Here is a 20,928-nt window from a genome sequence, read left to right on the forward strand (position 1 = left end):
GGTCCTCCGCGTACTCTGTCAATTCTTTGGAAGGAAGTTGACGGAAAGGACTGGCTGGAGGTGGGTTCGTCAACCAGCTCCAACCCAGCCCTTTTGACACTATGCTCTGAGCCCATTGGCTGAAGTTCCACCGGTGGCGAAAGTGAAACAGCCTCCCTCCTACCTGAAGTTCTTCATTGGTTCTGGTAACCGCCTCGGCCTCCTCTGAAGTGCTTTCCCCTATTAAAGGGGCCTCCCGATCCTCTCCCACGAAAGGACCGCTTACCTCTGCCTCCCTTACCCGAGCGGTCATACTTCTGTGAAGCTTGACTCTCGAAGGCTTGATTGTAAGCTGGAGAGATGGCGTAAGAGGTGGAGGGCTGAGGCTGAGGGGATATCACATAAATTGGCTGTGATTGACCTTTAGAGTGGAGGGTTGGGCTGTCTGCACTAACGGTACCGCTGAAAAGAAACTTGTTGAGAAAAGCGTGGTTGCTTTTTCTGGTAAGGTTGGAAACGCCTGGGTTTCCTTTGTCCCTTACCTTTAGCTGTCAGGTCTTGCCTCCTCTTAGCCGTAAGGCCCCAACGGTCCTTAAGGCTCTGGTTCAACCTCGTAGCCTCTGACTGGACTTCCTTAACCATAGCTTCTGGGAAGAGATCTGCTCCCCAGATGCTAGACGAGAGTAACCTATTCGGTTCATGCCGAATGGTTGCCTCTTGTAGGACATGCTTCCTACAATTCGTCCGAGCAGTGGCAAACTCAAACATATCTGACTGTACCCGTTTGAGTCAGGGCTTTGGTCATGAGCTTAAAAATCGGTTCTGATCCATAAGCCATGGTTGCTACCTCAGACATAGCCATAGATTGATCGATCTGGCTAGTCGCGATTTTGCGTCAAATTCAGCCTGAATAAGGCTATCTGGGAGCCTGGGTAGCTTTTCACCAAACTGCTCCATAGCACAGTCCGGTTTGAGTTTGCCAGCTGAGAATGTGTTCGGCAAGTCTTCCCACAATTCTCCAACTGAAGGGAGCAACGGAGATGTGGGATCTGCTTCCTTCAACTGCGGTATAGGTTCCCCCTTCTGGGCGCTGGGATGGTCGACCTCGCGATCTTGGTTAGGAACGGGAGCGGGTAACTCTCATCCATTGTGAAAATGGTAAAGGGACTCTTAAACGGTTGTATCTTGGTATTAGAACAATCTGATCCTCTAAACACCTGAGCCATTCTCTCTGAGCCTGGTCACGTGAATAGAGGACTGTCTCCTTAGGTACCCTATCGTCCCGAACACCATCGAAAGGTGGTGAGCCTTGCGTAGCCTATGAACGGAGGCTGGAGGTCTTCCGGGTAGAACTCGAAGTCCTCTATTCTTCGAGTCCCAAATTCCGTATAGAGATGAGACCGTCCTGGAAGGGGGCGTATGACGCTACTCTCCATGGGTTGTTCATAGAGAACGGAGGTAGTGAGTCATACGGAGGAAGCTGAGTTCCACTTGTGTTGGAAAGTGGAGGAGAGGCTAGAGGAGCTTCTATCAGCCCGGCTATAATGGAGTCCTGGGAAGTAATCCTCTCCGACAGACGAGAGATCATTTGTTCCATGCTACTCTTTAGGGACCCAACCAGGTCGCCCACCTGTTGCAACAGGCCAGCATTGGAGTCCAAAGCCGGAGCTGCTGCGGAGGTGGAGGGGAGGCTCTGAATTGGAACCAATGGTAGCGGAACTGGTGACTCTGCCGGAGTGCGAGATCTCTCTCTGGAGGATTTACTCCTCGAGGACTTAGAGCCGGAGCTAGAAGCTTTAGACCTGTCTGCTCCGGGATTCCCAGCCGGAGACTTACGGAAGAGGATGAAGCCGAAGTCGTCTTCTTAGACGACGACGACGTCTTAGTCAAGGTCATCACTTTAGCCTTGACCTTAGGTCTAACCGAAGCGTCAGGAGGAGAATATATTTCGTCACCCGTAAAGCCTTGGAAGGATGGAGGAGGTTGCAGGGGTAGAAGAAACAGTCACGCCCAAGGGTGATCCTTGGGTGTCCACCTTACCTACCTCGACCAACAGGTCGTCTATACCTACCATAGGTTCAACATTAATCTCCAGGGTCGCGACATCCGTAGAGATATCCTGGTCTTGATCAGTTAATGAGGCAGCCAGCTGTTGTTGGATGAAGGCGGATAGTCGGAGCCGCATCTACCGGGTGAACGTATCTGTCGCCTTGCCTCCGGGGAAGATTAATAATGCCAACCGCTTCTCCAGGATGTAGGGCTGTCCCTTAGCGGCGTTTTTCCCAAAACCGCCGACCCAGGCCCGCAGGGTAGCCAGTGCGGTATCCCTTACTGCCGGCGCCTGGAAGAGAGGTCGTAGTTTAGATTTAAGAGTCACTTAAAACTAAAACTTAAAGTATAACTTAAACTAGATGCCTTAAGTTAAGTAAATGATGAAAACTTAAGCACTAAAATAGAAGCGGAGCAGCTACTGGAGATGGAATACTTACCCCTTCCAAAGCTGGCTCACCAGATCGTAACATATGGTACACGTCTCATGGTACCAGACCTGGATGTCCCCGTGCGGAGTCGCGCATGGAGCATGGGACCGGCAAACTTCGTGTCCACATGGGTCCTGAAGTGTGGCGGAACATCCCGGATGCTCACGTTGGTGGCCTGTAAGTGGGAAGACACATGAGTATCTTAAAAAACATCACTTACAGACTAAGGGACAGAAGAACTCCGTTGCATGCCGGAGCTCGGAAAAAATTTGGGCATAACCCCTCCCTGCATCGCCTGAATAGGCTATAATCCCGGAGAGATCCGTAAAAACATGTAAGGGAGGGGGGATGGTTTAAGGTACTTAAGATAAACTTATAGATAACTTAAACCTAAAACACAAGCGAACCGGACTAAGTCCAGTGCGTAGCGGAGTGTAGTAACTCAGCAATACGGTAAGGTTAGCAGAGACACACTGTATGCTCCGGTCCACTCTACTGGGTGGACTAACATCTTTCCGCTGGATACCAGGACTCCGATCAGGAAGGAGCCCTAGTAATGGTGGGAAGGCGAGAAGACATACAGGCTCGAGCTAGCCCGGAGCGACAAGGTAGCGCGGAGGGGGGGGAAAGGCCAGCACTACGTACCACCCGGCCGGACCGAGAAGCCGGAGAGGTCGAGACCAGTCTGGGTCTGTCCCGACTCCCTAGCCCTCCGCCTGAGGGGAGAGAGGAGGGGCAGGCTCGGGTATGCGGAGGCGAGCATGGGCAGACCGACCCACCCCGCCCGACTCTATGGAAGAGCGGGAGGGGGGGGAAGTGTGACTGGACAGGCGTCTGGCTGTCCCGTGATCACGAAGTGACCACGAGGCGGTAAGACCAAATACGACAACTAAGCCTAGGACAACCAACTGATCAGAGAGATGCTATCGGGAAGCAAACTGAACTGAAAAGCGGTAGCATATAGGCCCACTGGGCCAAAAACCAACTGATCAGAGAGATGCTATAGGGAAGCAACCGAACTGATGAGCGGTAGTGTAGGCTCAATGAGCCAGGACCTAGGCTAAGCCAGACGCCTAACTAACCTAACTATAACAAAATACAGTATAAATAAATAAAAAATGAAAGAAAGAAAGCAATATAGCAGGAGAAAAAATCCAGGAGTGTACGACTAACCCGAAGGCAAGTCTACCACTCAAAGCTAGTCAGAGGCCGATACTAAGAAACCTGGACTAGGTCTGGATAGAAGAAGCCTACATAAGGTAAAATACATGCATGCATGACAACCTAGTAGACCGTACCCTAAGTAAAGCGGATAATAAAATAGAGCGTTACATAATAAGGGGATGTTCTAGGTATGGGAGACCAAGAACGAACCCACCACGAGGCAGAACCATGCTGCCATGCTTCCGACCCCGAGATCGTATTTATACCTAAAAACAAAAAACGGCAAATACTGTCACAGGGCCGGAAAAAACCAACTAACCGTAAATACTGAGTACTTAACTTAGCTGCTGCGATAGCTGCACGCTCCATTATAGATAATCCAATGAAAGGGCACAAAAAACACAGAGAGAAAAATAACAAGTGTGACTCGTGTGCGCTAACTGAAAAGGATGTCCACCAGAGGCGCAGCAGTCGGCAGCATGGGGATGGAGTAGTAGTAGTACGAGCTGCTCACTCTGTGGGTCGGCTCCCCTCTTGGAGGGTTTTTGTAGTGGGAGATTTCTATTGGCATTTGGCTCGTGGTAGTGGTCTCACTCGCCTAGTGTTCATACCGACACCCTCCTGGAGGGTGAGCGAGTCAGTTATACTGACCTTTTTTCTTATTTTATTTATTTTCTGGTATGTGTTAGTACATTTACCCTAGAAATAATAGATTAAAGGATATTTCGCGCAGCGACACGAGCTGAGCCCAGAAATAGATTTTTCCTTACGTCAAAATCCCTTTTTTGATGTTATTTTCATGAATACTGTAAATACATTTTTATCATAAAAAAATTATTTACTAATTTTCAAATATTAACCTTTAAACGCCTATTGGACGTATTTTACTTTGAGGTAAATTGTCTGTCGGGTGCCAATTGGACGTATTTTACATCGACATAGAAAAGATTTTAAAAAAATTCGCGGAAAAATACTTATAGGCCTACCAAGCGAAAACTTTTGAATCATGCACCTTGGGGGATGCTGGGAGCTCACGGATCAAGGTGTTGTTTTGTTTACAATCGTTACGCAGGCGCGCAAGCGCGAATTTCTTTCTTATCGCACTAAAAAGTATCAGTGACACATCTCAGAAATTATTTCGTCACTTTGACATAATTTTTGCACCATTTTTAAATAGCTGTTACATGGAGTATTACATATGAAAATGTGTGCAATTTCATGCACAATACAACTAAAAACAACCCATGGTTGTAGCTTTTATCAGTTTTGAAATATTTTCATATAAATAATGATAAGTGCCAAAATTTCAACCTTCGGTCAAATTTGACTCTACCAAAATGGTCGAAAAATGCAATTGTAAGCTAAAACTCTTATATTCTAGTAATATTCAATCACTTACCTTCATTTTCCAACATATTGGAAGTCTCTAGCACAATATTTCGATTTATGGTGAATTTATGAAAAAACTTTTTCCTTACATCCACGCGGTAACTACCAAAAAAAATCATATGTGCAATTGTCGTAATGTTTGCACCATTTTAAATTAGCCGTTACATAAAGTTTTATATATGGAAATGTGCACAATTTCATGCACAATACAACTAAAAACAACCCATGGTTGTAGCTTTTATCAGTTTTGAAATATTTTCATATAAATAACAATAAGTGCAAAAATTTCAACCTTCGGTCAACTTTGACTCTACCGAAATGGTCGAAAAACGCAATTGTAAGCTAAAACTCTTATATTCTAGTAATATTCAATCATTTTCCTTTATTTTGCAACAAATTGGAAGTCTCTAGCACAATATTTTGATTTATTGTGAATTTATGAAAAAAAAAAACATTTTCCTTATGTCCGCGCGGTAACTCTTCCGAAAAAATCATACGTGTGATTGTCGTAATGTTTGCACCATTTTAAATTAGCCGTTACATAAAGTTTTATATATGAAAATGTGCGCAATTTCATTTAAAATACAACAATAAATATTTGAAGGTTGTAGCTTTTCTCATTTTCAAAATATTTGCATATAAATCATGATAAATAGAAAAAAACCACGTTCGGTCAACTTTGACTCTACTGAAATGGTCGAAAAATGCAATTGTAAGGTAAAACTCTTACAGTCTAGTAACATTCAGTTATTTATATTCATTTTGAAACAAATTTGAAGTCTCTAGCACAATATTTAGATTTATGGTGAATTTAAAAAAAAACTTTCTTTCCCACCGCGTGCCGATTCTCCGACGCAAATATCCGAAATGCGTACGTCGCATTCTCATAATATTTGCTCCGTTTCATATTAGGTGTTTTATAGAGTTTTATATATGAAAATGTGTGCAATTTTATGTAGAATACAAAAAAAATAATTGAAGGTTGTAGTTTTTCTCATTTTCGGAATATTTGCATATAAAAAAATATATTAAAAAAATTAGACATTCGGTCACCTTTAACTCGTCCAAAATGGTCAAATACTGCAATTGTAAGCTAAAACTCTTACAGTATAGTAATATTCAATCATTTATCTTCATTTTGAAACAAATTGGAAGTCTCTAGAACAATATTTAGATTTATGGTGAATTTTTGAAAAAAACATCTTTTTATGTCCGCGTTACGAATTCATGCATCATTTTGTGATAATATTTTCTCTGTGTTGCTTTGATCGTTTTACAATGTGTTATATACCAAAATTATCACAATTTAGTGTACAATACAACGAAAAAAAATAACTCGATAGCTTTAACCGTTTTGCTCACAGCTCGATTTGAATAAAATTCTATATGAAATTTTGTTACAGGCGGTCCCCGGGTTACGACGGTTCCGGCTTACGACGTTCCGAGGTTACGACGCTTTTTCTTAAATATTCAATGGAAAAATCCGTCCTGGGTTACGACGCTTGTTCCGAGGTTACGACGCTGACGCTTCCGACGCTCCAAGTTAACGACGCTTTTAAAAAACGCATACTATGATAAAAATCCTTTATAGTTTAGCACAGTATATTAATAAAAATAAGTTTCTGGTTAGATTACAACAAAAATTTTGAGATGATGATGATTTTCGACACTTTTTATGTTGTATGTTTCTATGTTTTTTAGTGACGCCTCATATGCGGACTAGTTTCCGAGCGAATGAATACATACTAGTTACATATAACAGTCCAAAAGCGCAAATAATGAAAAAATCATTGCTTGTTTCCAGTAATAATAACAAAACGAAGTTTCTGGTTAGATTACAACGCAAATTCCAAGTATCCAAAGAGAGACATTATCCAGTAATTTGATCAGAGAGAGAGAGAGAGAGAGAGAGAGAGAGAGAGAGAGAGAGAGAGAGAGAGAGAGAGAGAGAGAGAGAGAGAAAGCGGCGTCTTCCGACGCTCCGAGTTAAGGACAGAGAAGTGTTCGTTTTGTTAAACGGCCTCCTGACTCATGCCAGTAATGTTTTGTTGATACTAATATATAAGCCTATTTAAAGATACGTTTACTTTAATTAGTCTATATGATAATTTGGCAAAATCGAAGTATCCAAGAGAGACATTATCCAGTAGTAACTTTGATCATTTAGATAGAAGAGAGAGAGAGGAGAGGAGACAGAGAGAGAGAGAGAGAGAGAGAGAGATAGAGAGAGAGAGAGAGCGAGAGAGAGAGAGAGAGAGAGAGAGAGAGGAGACGCTTTGGCAACAATGGTCTCGGGGGTTTTTATAGCTTCCTTCTGCTTGATGATCGTGGATATTGTAGAAGGATTTCGACCATACTCGTTTGCCAAATCGACGATACGAACGCCACGTTCATGCTTTGCTATAATTTCATGTTTTGCTTCCATCGAAATCATTTTCTTGGGTTTTTTCTTATCACCTGCTTTGTCTTTAGCTTTGAGACCCATGGTTAATAATAAAATAGACAAAAAATAACAGAAAAATAGGGCGGCAAATACAACGAACTAAACAACGACGTGTTAACATGCAGCACCAACAAACAAACAGACTGAACGCCATTTATCGGTCGCCTATACAACTAACACTCATCGCAAAATCATATCTCAAATATTTCGTTGTATATCAAAGCTTGTATTTTCGCAAATTTTCTGTTGTATCTCAAAACATTCGTATATTAGGGCAATCGTATGTCAAGTTTCCAATGTAATTTGATCAGAGAGAGAGAGAGAGAGAGAGAGAGAGAGAGAGAGAGAGAGAGAGAGAGAGAGATGAGAGAGAGAGAGAGCGCTTTGGCAACAATGGTCGGGGCGGGGATTGACGTAACGTTTATTTTTCTGAACAGATAGGAAAGAGAAGTGTTTGTTTCATTAAACGGCTCTGACTCATGGCAGGAAATGTTTTGTTGATACTATATATAAGCCTATTTAAAAGATACATTTACTTTAATTAGTCTATATGATACGTAAATAGTAATCAGCTGTTCTTGTAGCCCTCAAGATTTTGCAAAATCACTCCAGGTTGTACATAAAACTTCAAGAATGTAGTGTCACCAGAGGATTACAATAGTTTTTACCTTCAAGAACCAGCATTCTTTTATGAAAATAACTCCAGGTTGTACATAAAACTACAGTAAACAACATGTAGTGTAACCAAAGGATTACAAGTAAGGTTTTTATAACTTTTTATTAGTTTAAGACATATTTCCAAGCGTCGTTCCGGCTTACGACGATTTTCGGCTTACGACGCGTCTCAAGAACGGAACCCCCGTCGTAACCCGGGGACTGCCTGTATTGCGCTATCATAAATCGCATTATTTACATATAATAAAGATTTTTTTTTTTTCATTTCTGATGGTTGCATACTAAATTTCAGGCAATGACAAAAAAAGGAGCCAAAAATGAACCCTTAATCTTGAAAACTAAGCACTCTGTGATTTTTTGAAAAAAAATATTTTTTCCGCTTCGGCGCTCACTCCGAGACCTCCTCGGCATAAGGGAGATGATTTTCATTATACTCCTTAGGCGTTTAAGGGTTAATATTGATTAATACTGTATTAGTAAGTTTAATAAGATTAAATGATATTACAGAATAAAAATAATAATTATACCTCCATCTCTCTCTCTCTCTCTCTTACAGAGATGTATGTTTTTTGTATGATAAATAAATGATTTACTATTTTCAAATATTAATAGTAATGTAAAATGCAATAATATCAATACTATAGTGAATTAGGAAGATTTTAGTTTATAAATCTAGAAAATTATGTTAGAATGTAGGAAATCCCAGTCTTCTCTCTCTAACTCCAGGTATTCAAGCTGTCAAATATATCAAGTAGTGTGACAGGAGTGGGAGGAGCTGTTGTGTTGTTGCCACTAAGTGTTCATGTAATCTCTCTCTCTCTCTCTTTTAATGAGACAAGAATTTTTATAGTACATGTATGTACTATATGTTTATTAATACAGGCGGCCTGCGGTTAATGGCGCAATCGCTCAGTGGCAAATCGGTTTTACGGTTGTCGTAAAAAATATTCATTAAAAAAATACGGTATTTTTACGGCACAATTTTCAGTTAACAGCGCCGCTAGCGCCGTTGTCTAACGAGTTCGTACATTTGTAGAAATGCCGTTCAGACCATAAAGGTTATGCAAATTACAGTATATTAACAAATTTTATGGAGAGTTATTACATAGGTATTAGGGTAAAATATATGCCTCTGACGCTGTTCTATGCCGAAAATATCGAGTTACATAAGTGCAAATTTAGCTATGGATGTGTCGATTTATAAATGTTCATGCTTTTATGTTTAAAATGTGTATGAAAATATATTACGTATAGGGTATTTTTATTTCTGCACAGAAATATGATACGCTTTCGAAACTGCCCTTCACACGTTATCAAATACAATGTTTTTTCATGTTCTTTCTTGTGAGCGCCGCCTGCCACTCTTTTGAAATATCGAACTAAAAAAAGTTGGAAATTAGCGATCGATGTGTCGATTTTATAAATGTTCATGCTTTTATGTTTAAAATGTCTATGAAAATGTGTTACGTATAGGGCATTTTTTATTTCTGTGCAGAAATATGATAAAAAGGCAGCTTTTGAAACTGCCCTTCACGTTATCGAATACAATGTTTTTTCATGTTCGTTCTTGTAAGCCGCTGTCTACTGCTCTTCCGAAAATATAGTTAAAATCAGAGCAAATTTAGCGATCCATGTGTCGATTTTTTAAATGTTTATGCTTTTATGTTTAAAATGTGTATGAAAATATATTATGTATAGGGTATTTTTATTTTTGTACATAAATATGATACAAATTAAGGCAGCCTTTGTAACTACGCTCCACGTTATCAGGGGATGTTTTTTCATGTTTGTTCTTGTCCGCCACTGTTCTGAAAAATGCACAGTGTTATTTTATTGATTATCAATCTTTTCCATAAATCATTTGAAAAGTCATACATTACTTCACTGTATCCAATTATATTGTATGTATTCACATATTACTGTATTATAAAATACTACGGCAAAACTAAGCCAGTATTCCGCGGAGCGGCCAATGTGGTTTGAAATCAGCTGATGGCAAATACAAGTTTGTTTCGCCATATTTAACGCAATTCTGAGCGAAATCTCTTCCTTCTAATTAGCATAAATGAATATTTAGATACTTGCCTTATATGAGACAAGGTTATTTTTCCTTATACAATGTGTCTTTAGGTGGAAATATGAATTGAATATGTCTCATTGTGAATGTGAACTATTTTTTTTTTTCGTTAACAGATTATGTTGGCGGCGTGTTTATTGCGTAAATAAATTACGTGATTCCGTTCGCAATTCTCCTTTATATCATCGTAATACGAACTTTATGTTATTTATCTTATATCGGCGTGAAACCAACAGTAAAATGTGTTCTTTCAAGCACAGTAGTTTTGATTAAAATGATTTTATCTCAATATTATCTATGGTTGCGTTTGATGGCATACGTTTACTGGATTTATCCTTGTTGCCGATGTACGATAATAGTCATTAGCAGCTTGAACAGTTTTCTCAGCTTCAGTTATAACTAGGTTGAAATTTAACAGTATATTTCCTGATTGATCTTTGATATATAGCAAATAAAGTTATTACATTAAAATATCTCAGTTCTATTCTACATAACGCCATTTATAACAACTACGATAATAGTTTACTGTAGAACAATGATTGAAATACAAGCCAAACGGATGTTATCCAATTCGTTTGTACTTAGAAAAAAAACAAAAAAAAAAAACAAGTTGTTTCTTGTTAGGTTGTTCATGGCTGTCACACGTTTATGCAACGAGTATAACATTAAAACCATACTTTCATCATTCTCTTTTGCTGCTATTGAACTTATGTAACTAGAAGATGGGATAAAGTTAGGCTATTGTAATTTGGTCTCTCATAAAATCGGACTATCGTAAGACAAATTATCATAACTTAAACACTACAGCTACCTGTAGACTGTATAAACCTTATTATATCTTTACATACTCTAGACACCCAAAGGATTAAAGCTATGTACTGTACAGTATATTCTATAATACTATACTGCATAAATATAATTTTACTTATTGCGCTATTGTGGGATTACTGCGCCTTTGACTGGTCTAGAGTTTCAAAAGGTGTGCAGCGGCCGTAGGTTTTAAAATCACTTAACGTCGGCGGCCAGGAACGGAACCCCTGCCACTAAGCGAGGGCCACCTGTACAGTGGTCTCCCCGTATTCGCGAGGGATGCGTACCAGACCCCCCCCCCCCCCCATGAATAGTTAGAATTTGCGAATGTTTGGAACCCCTATAAAAATGCTAAAACAGCCTATTTTGTTAGTTCAAACTCAAGAAAAACCATTAAAAATTTTCCTACAGGCGGCCCGCGGTTAACGGCGCAATCGCTCAGCGGTGAATCGTCAAAAATATTCATTAAAAAATAAGGTATTTTCTGGGTTCGACCTGTGTCTGCTGGTGAAAAGTTCCTGTAGCTCACTTTTCTAAGTACAGTTACCATCCGAGTTACGACCTAGATCCGTTCCGACCAACAGGTCGTATGTCAGAATGGTCGTTAGTCGAAAATACCAGCCAAAATGGCCGACACGTGGATTATAAGTACTCTGTTAAAGTGGAAGATTATACTGTACTCGAGGACATGATATGAATGTGTTGCATTTTAAGTAACTTTTTTCTGTTGAATAATATTATTGTGTATATACAAGCTGTTTATTTATCATTTTTATGCCTTTTAGTTTCACTTTTATAATTTTATCATATATTTCTGTTGAATAATATTACTGTACATATGTATATACAAGCTGTTTATTTATAATTTTTATGCCTTTTAGTTTCACTTTTATCATACTTTTTCTGTTGAATAATATTACTGTTGTACTATACGTACAAGCTGTTTATGTATTTATCATTTTTATGCCTTTTAGTTTCACTTTATATATTTTACATAGAGATATTTTATATTATACTGTAGGTGCAATGTATTTAGCTTTTTTTTTCAGTTGCTTAGTTGATATACTACGTACATACATCTTAATATAATATGGTTTTAGAAATAAAAATATTTATTTTTACTGCAGTGAATTTATTATACAAAAATACAAATGAAGATCAAAATACGAAAATAGAAAAGTTACAGTTCAAAAATAGAACATACAGTACTGTAGTACAAAATAGAAAATACATATGCATGTAAAAAAATAAGCAAAACAACACTCAAAATTAATGTTCACTGGTGCTTGGTTCGACGTCATCAACACTTTCTTCATACGCACGGTCGAAAGAAAGATCAGCTGTTAAGTCAGGTTAGAGGGGCGAGGGGCAGGGGATGGGGAAGGTTGTTACTGCGCTGGCCGATGTACGGGGAGGGGGGTGGCTTCGATGCTGGTGAGGCGGGCTTTTTGTGTTCGTTTGACAAACATGCTAAGTGTCGTTTGGATCTTCTGCTTTTTCTTTCATCGTAGATTCTTTGTATGGCCTCATTACTTCTTGCATAGATCTCTCTATCCAGGGCAAACCGTTCAACATTCGGATCCATTCCTTCCAATTTATGCAGCATGTATTAAGCATTGTATGGCTTCCGATAATCCCTTTACAGTAAAACTTCGTTCGGGCTCCTCCTCTTCTACAACTTCCTTTTTCTTCCTCTCTTCTTTCGTTCTTCAGCTTTCCTTTCTTCTTCTATTGCTAACAGTTCTTCATTTGTTAATTCCTCAGGTTCTTCACTTATCAGTTCTTCAATTTCTTCTTCATCACATCCTAACTCAAGTTGCTTTGCCAAGCTAACAATTTTTGTCGGACGTTGCTTAATTCCTCTTCGTTATCGAAGCCAACAAAAATCTCTGAGGAAGCGTTTGCGCAGTGTTTCCAAATACCACTCATACATTTTTCTGTCACCAAAATCCCAAGCTTTAGCGACATGCTTGATACAATGGTAAATGTTGTATGATTTCCAATAATCCCGCAAAGTCAGCTCAGGGTTTTCATCCATAGCTTCGATGGCTTGGTCATTCTGATGAGTCAGACTTTCTCTTAGGGGCCATGGCAAAGGTGTAATGAAAAAAATGTTCCTGCTACAATGTTACAGTACTGCTACAATGTCTAGACAGTGAGTGAGGTGGTTGGGATGAGTGTCTGGGATGCTGTGCTGCCGGCGCCGTCGTAACTGTCATACCGCGCCGCACGCACTACGCTACCGCGCTGCCAAACAGTAAACGCCACCAAATATAAAAAAATAGACCCCTGTCGGACACTGTCGTAAGTACGGGTGGACGTAACTCGCGCAGGTCGTAACTCGGATGGTAACTGTATAAATATATCCTAAATATACTAGAGAAAAAGCTAGCATGGTATGCTGAAGTTACTACCCTCAGCTCGAACACCCCAAGGGCGTTGGTATAAGCACTAGGACGAGTGGAAGCCACTACTCACAGGTCTTCTGCCAATTAGAGGATTCCTCTTCAAAGTCCCTCTTACGGCAAGAGCCATTACAAAGGCTACTCCCCTTACCTTCCGCTCGCTCTCACTACTACTACTACTACCTGCCCGCCATCTTCATTCCTGTAATTAGCCTTTGTGAGTGCACACGTGTCTCAGCAGCTCCCTTAGTGCCTTATTTAGAACCAGCGATGTCTTCTGTGGAACTTCCTCCTTCATCTAAGTTGAGTGTTCCAATTGGTGTTTTCGTAATTTGTATCATTGCGATGCATTCCATTTTTTGCCTTCAGCCCCTTAGAAAACATTTTGGGGCACCGCTAGTTCATCTGCCATTTTGGGTGCATCATCAGACACGTGTGTTGTTATTACTGGTTATTTCCTTTTCATTTTAATTTTATGTTAATTCTATGTTTCATTACGGTTATCAGTGACTTTTTTCCGTATCACGTACTTAATTTTTTAGCTGACTGAGTTCGGATTGGTTCATATTTTAGGTAGGCCTAACACGCTCATGACGTCCTCTGAGGTTTTTTAAATAAGGGTTGTTAATTTATATTCTAGCCTCTGGCTTCCCCCCAGCTTCTCAAGAGCGTGTTCATGCCTCTCTGTGCGTAATCTTATCACATATTGTTTATGTAATTTTGTTAGGCTACCAGTAGCCTATCATATTCATCATTGGAGAGGAGAGAGTCCTCTCTCTCTCTCTCTCTCCCAATGTGAGACATGCATGAGTTATTGTTTAATGCAAACCAGATAGGTACTTGATTTTATGCATGTTGATGATTTTCATATCACTGAGAGGTTGGAAGAGTTGCTTTCCTCCCCTGGCTTACCTGACCAAGCCTAGGCTAGGTTTTGGAAGGTCGGCCAGGTCCCCCTACCCCTATACCCCTTATGCCTCTCCCCCCGTCTGTGCTACGGTGCTAGCGGGGAGGTTATCAAGGATAGAGAGTCTCTCTCTTGTCATATTGTTGGACCTATCCTCCCTACCTGACCAAGTCGAAAAATTAGAATTTGGAGGGTTTGGTTGAGGGCCACCGTCCTTGGAGGTTATCTGACCTACCTGACCGGTTCCGTAGTGATCTCGGAGGGTTAGGCTAGATCCATACTGGGTATTCTCCTTACACCTTATATTCCTCTTGCAACTCTTCCATGATGCCTCATTATCGTATTGCTTGTAAATTGAGTGGTCTGGTATGTATATCATCCTGGCCTAGCCTCCTTTAGTATAACCTTTGGTAGTAGGCCATGATCTCCCGTCTGAGAGTGATCACCGATCGTCGTTGTACCAATCACGACGGGCCATAGGCCCAGTCGGCCTACTACCCCTGTGGTAGTAGGCTACACAGCCTTCAGTAGGTGTCTATCTCTGATCGGGTTGGTGGCCAGGCGAACACAACCGACCACCCCACATACATACCCCCCCCCTCCCCTCACTCTCTAGCTCGGCTCTACCTGACGCTGTATTATAGCTCGTGGTTCTAGTAGTCTTATCGACGAACGGCCGCTTGAGCGTTTTCGCTTAAGTGGGGAAGAGAGGGGTTGGAGCAGTGCGGTTACTGGTATTATATATAATCACCTTATGTCTCCGAGTGGATAGCTCCGCCGGCTTAACAGTGGTCTAGTATCACACCAGCCAGCGGACATCGCACCGGATTGTACATTTATACTGCTCCGCCGCTCAGTGGTCTCTTCTCCCAGCGGATTAGGGCTGGGAGTTACGCTGCCCCTCTAGATGCATTCAGGTTCAGGTATAGGAATTACCTTCCTCTGATCCGCTCGCTTCAGCCCGTTTCCGCCGGCATTACTTATGACAATGAGAGATGAGACTTCGAGTAGGCTAAGCTTTGGGGACTACTCCTCATTACCAAATAATTAGACATATAGGTATATGTATATATATACAAAACTCTGTAGATATCTCCGGACCTTTAAGGTTCCGATGGAGTGTGACTCACCCTCACACCCGCCGCCGGAGTTATTGTACTAAGTTGCCGCAGCTCAGTTTCGTTCTCTCGTGTCGTTCCCCACTCCAGTGGGGACGGTGGATGAGTCAGGTATTCGACTACGACAATTCATAGCCTTCTGATTCAGCTGACTGTAATAGAGATTAGGTCCTTCCTCTTCTCCGGTCTGGTGTATCTCAGACCCCACATACTGGACATACATCTACCTTCCGGAGGACGGAATCAGGAGCAGGCATATACACCCAGAGATTTTCTTTTATTCATTCAGTGAGTTGAAATCATTTAGTGAGTAGGTCTTGAACCAATATCTAGGTTAAGGTGCATGCTCTCGCCGGAGTTAATTCCGATGTTTTGTGCTAATACTCATAGAAAATTTCCATCTTACAGATGGTCCTTTGCCAAGCAGAAGGGTGCTCCACTACCCTCGGCAAGCCCTACGGCCATGTAGTCTGCCGGTTGCACGCTAACTGCGCCGTGCAGCTTGAGAACTACATTGTCTGGCACCCGGACGCGTGCACCGTCTGCTATGAGATGGTGTCCTTTCTCTCTGATGAGAAAGTAAGTATCCTTACTGCGTCATTTGCATGGAATTTCGGTTACAATAACTTAGTAGTTTCTTATAGATACTATTACCCGAGTGGAATGTTAATTCGATTTCCTCTCTTACAGGCTTCATTGGCCCTCCGGCATGAGGCAAGGGTGGCGCTTAGGGGTTGGGTGGCAGGTTTTGGTAAGAATGTGGCGGCGGGACAGCCTTACGTCCTGGCGGAAGCTCTGTGCTCCCTTCTGTACCCGGGGGCCACGGCTACGACGGCTGTTCCGGCGCATATTGCCAACCCCATCATAGAGTCCATCCGAATGGCGACGCTGCCCATCCCGGAGGAACAAGATTTCAACCTGATGACGGAAGAGGTGGCGGCCATCAGCCTTCACCGCGAACCGATGACCAACGAGGAGGAGGTAGGTGGGGAGGTAAGTGAGGCAGGTAGACTGTAAGTCCTACCCCTTCTTCTTCCTCTTCTTTCCGGGGCTCCTCTAAGCCCACCCCTGCTTGGGAAGGATCGCTTTCGGTCATTCCCAAGCTTAAATCGGTAAGACCGAAATCCCTTCCAAAGGGATCGAAACCGACTCCGTCAGCTGCGACTAAGTCGTCGTCGGCCCCAGAGCCGTCGACTTCTGCTGTCACATCGCCTGCTGTTAAGGCTTCTCCCCCTCCTAAGGGGTCGAGAGCCAAATCATCCAAATCCAAGACGACAGAGTCCGGATTTGATCAGGAGGCCTTCGCTAACCTTCTAATGTCGAAGGTTAGGGAAGTGGTTGACGAGAGGCTTGAGTCGATATGACTCGCCTCGGGCTCAGATACCTCAGGCCAGGCAATAACGTCCCTGGCCGAGAGGATCAGGCCCCTGGAAGAAATAATGACCTTCAATCCGGAACCCCGGCTCTGACCATGACGGTGCCGGATGCTTCAAAGCTACCACCATTCGAGAATAACAACCTGTGGCGGTTAGCTTTACATGCCCCATTCTTAGATGGGAAGTTGACAATCGAAGGGTGCGGAACCCGCCCGGTGGAGGACTTTGAGTTCTTCCCGCTGGATCTCCAATTCCCATTCCCCGGATTTGTCAGTCTAGCAGAACATGCGCTAGTCAGAGTAAACAAGGTCCTGAAGGAGACAGTGATCTTCCCTAGGGACCAAGCTCAAGCTGTTTGGGTTCGCACCCTCTCTGACTGGGGTTGCGTTAACACCAAACTGACGCCCCATAAAGGTACCTTTATGATGTTTGTGACCCCAGACGGAGTTCCGTTGCCCTGTACATCTAAGGTGGCGGAACTAACTATGCAAGCGGCAGCGGAGGATAAGCCCTTACCAGCGCTAAAAGAGACAGAGGCTACCTCTCTACTCTTCCCCACAGATGTAGAGTTCTGGAATGACGCTCCGGCTACGTTTACGGCAGGTATACTCGACCTGGATTGCGCTTCCACCCTATTTTCCGAGAAGCTACCTAGGATTCCGGACCACATGGTCAAAGCAGAATTCGAGGCAAGGATCAGATTAGGAAGGTCTATCAACTCTGTCACTGCGGCGGAGTTGGTAGCATCAACCTACACTGAAGAACAGTTGTTCCGGGTCCTTACGAAAGCTCTGTTACAGACTTTCCAAACGGACCTCTACGATTACATTATAGCGAGACGAGCATGCAGGAAATCTGTCCTGGCAAGTGCCTCTATAAGGCACAAACCTAATAGACTCATAAAATCCTCAATATGGGGCGAAAATCTGTTTCCGAAAGACAAGGTTAACAACGTCTTTCATGAGGCAGCCAGAGCCAACCAGAGTCTTTGGGTCCGTTGGGGACTTCCTTCTAAAAGGAAGTTTGATGGCCCCGTACACCAATCCAGACCCAAGAAGAGGCCAAGGAAATTTCATCCTTACCAGGCCTCCTGTCCTCAGGCGGTAGTGCAAGCGGTTCTGGTCTCTCAGGTCGGTAAGCCTTCAACATCTAAGGCTCAACCGCAACAGCAGTTTGTTCTACTACAAACTCCGCCGGCTCAGCAGCCTTCGACCTCGACAGCCATAGCAACCTCCCCAGCCTTCAACCCCTCCTACGAGTCGCGAGACGCATTTCGCGGCTACAATAGGCATGCCGGAAGTAGCAGGGCCAGAGGTGGCGCCCGGCTACGAGGCGGACCAAGAGGTAGAGGCTTCTGAGGAGGCAGAGGTAGCAGACCTGCAGCCAGCCAGTGAGAGCCCGCAGGTGGGAGGGAGATTATATCTCTTCCGGGACCATTGGACCTTCAGTCCATGGGCCCACAGTATAGTCTCAAAAGGTCTGGGGTGGAAATGGGAGAAAGGGCCCCCTCCACCAATCAGTTTTTACCAGATTCCAACGGCAGACCTTACAGACTATACCAAAGATCTCCTGCAGAAGAAGGCTATAAAGAAAGTAAAATGCCTAAAGTTTCAAGGCCATCTTTCAGTGTCCCAAAGAAGGACTCGGACAAAAGAAGAGTGATTCTGGACTTGTCCTGTCTCAACTCATACATTCAATGCGACAAATTTCGCATGCTGACCATCTCGCAGGTACAGACCTTACTTCCCCGTGGGGCCGTCACCACTTCTATAGATCTTACAGACGCTTACTATCACGTTCCGATAGCAAGGAACTTCTTTCCGTACCTAGGCTTCAAACTAGGAAAGCAAGCTTACTCATTCAGAGTCATTCCATTCGGGCTCAACATTGCGTCCAGGGTATTCACCAAATTAGGAGAGACGATAGTTCAAGAGCTAAGAACTCAAGGAGTAATGTTAGTAGCCTATCTAGACGACTGGCTCATTTGGGCAGCCAACGTCGACGAGTGTCACAAAGCAACAGCCAAGGTGATAAAATTCTTGGAATTTCTGGGGTTCCAGATAAACAAGGAAAAATCTCGTCTCATTCCGGCTTCCCGCTTCCAATGGCTGGGAATCCAATGGGACCTAAACAAGCACAAACTATCTCTCCCATCCAAGAAGGTCAAGGAGATAGCGACAGCTACAAAACAGTTCCTCAAGAACTAAAAGGCTTCTCCGCGTACCCAAGAGAGAATCCTAGGTTCACTACAGTTTGCGTCGGAGACAGACGTCCTATTGAAAGCCAGATTGAAGGATATCAATCGAGGCTGGAGGAAGAGAGCCAACATCAATCTCAGGGACAAGATCTCTGTAATTCCACCCATTTTAACAAAAAGGCTCCGTCCATGGACGGAACGCCAGAACCTGGCCAAGTCAGTACCACTGCAATTCCCTCTGCCGTCTCAAACTATCCACACGGATGCATCTCTGAGCGGCTGGGGAGGCTATTCGCAACATGAGAAAGTCCAGGGAACGTGGTCGGATATGTTCCGCCAGTTCCACATCAATATTCTAGAAGCGATGGCCGTTTTCCTGACCCTAAAGCGACTGACTCTGGCCAGAAACAGTCATATAAGGTTAGTCTCAGACAGTTCAGTAGTAGTCCACTGCATAAACAGAGGAGGCTCCAGGTCAAGCAAACTAAATCACGTAATGATTGCGATATTTTTGTTAGCAGCGAAAAATCATTGGCACCTGTCAGCAACTCCCCTGGCAGGAGTAAAGAATGTTATTGCAGACGCATTTCCAGGACAACTCCACTGGAGTCGGAGTGGTCCCTGGACAGGAAGTCGTTCCGGTGGATTTGCAATAAAATCCCGGACCTTCAAGTAGACCTATTCGCCACGGAATCCAATCACAAACCACCATGTTAGGTGGCACCCAACCTGGACCCTCTAGCTTACACCACAGATGCAATGTCCATAGATTGGAACAATTGGCAGAAGATTTACCTATTTCCACTGGTGAATATTCTGATTAAGGTCCCGCACAAGCTAAGATCTTTTACGGGACAGGTAGCATTGGTGGCACCCAACTGGCCAAAGAGCAACTGGTTTCCGCTTCTTCTAGAACTGAATCTCCAGCCCAAACGGATCCCCCGTCCAGAACTGACACAGGTAGTACAAACTCAGACTGTGTCAGCTTCCTCAAGAATTCTGAGTGCCCTAACTTTATGGACTTCATGAAGTTTGCGGCCCAAAAGGATGCTAGTATTGATCCACTAAACATCTTATTCATAGAATCAGATAAAAGAGAATCAACACTCAGGCAGTGTGATTGTGATTCAGCAGTGAAGAAATTGGCCATTTTTCTAAAGAATTCAGATGCTCAAATTACGACTACAAATCTGGCAATTTCGTTCTTTAGAACTCTATTTGAGAAAGGCCTAGCCGCTAGTACCATTACTATGATCAAATCGGCCTTAAGGAAGATTTTTCAGCTTGGCTTTAATATTAACTTGTCAGATTCATACTTCTCTTCGATTCCTAGAGCTTGTGCCCATCTGAGACCAATAGACCGCCCTCATACGGTCTCATGGTTTTTGAATGACGCACTTAAATTAGCCTCAGACACTGATAATGAGCCATGCTCATATATAAACCTTCTCAGAAAGACCTTATTCTTAATGGCCCTAGCTTCAGGTGCCAGAATATCTGAACTCTCGGCTCTCTAGAAATCCAGATCATGTTGAAATCCTCCCGGCGGGTGAAGTATTACTATCCTCAGATCGGAATTTCTTGGCTAAGAATGAGGACCCACCCACAAAACAGATGGGCTCCATGGAAAATTATTCCTCTGAAACAGGACGCATCATTGTGTCCTGTCGTTACCCTTAAATCCTATCTGGCCAGGGCTTCCGAAAAATCTTCAGGCCCCCTTTTTATTAGAGAGAAAGGTGGTACGATTTCTCTTAAAGGTATTAGACAACAAATACTCTACTTTATTAAACAGGCCAACCTGGATTCAGTCCCACACGTCCATGACATCCGGGCAGTGGCTACCTCCATTAACTATTTTCACAATATGAATTTTGAAGACCTGAAGAAATATACGGGTTGGAAATC

General features: G+C 42.9%; 1 protein-coding gene across 1 annotated transcript in view; it reads right to left on the reverse strand.

Annotated features, from left to right (window-relative positions):
• LOC135224495 (uncharacterized) overlaps positions 1–20,928 on the reverse strand; it is a 438,160-nt gene that overhangs the window by 404,992 nt on the left and 12,240 nt on the right.

Source organism: Macrobrachium nipponense, chromosome 12, assembly GCF_015104395.2.
Source record: "Macrobrachium nipponense isolate FS-2020 chromosome 12, ASM1510439v2, whole genome shotgun sequence".
In the NCBI taxonomy this organism is placed as follows: Eukaryota; Metazoa; Arthropoda; class Malacostraca; order Decapoda; family Palaemonidae; genus Macrobrachium; species Macrobrachium nipponense.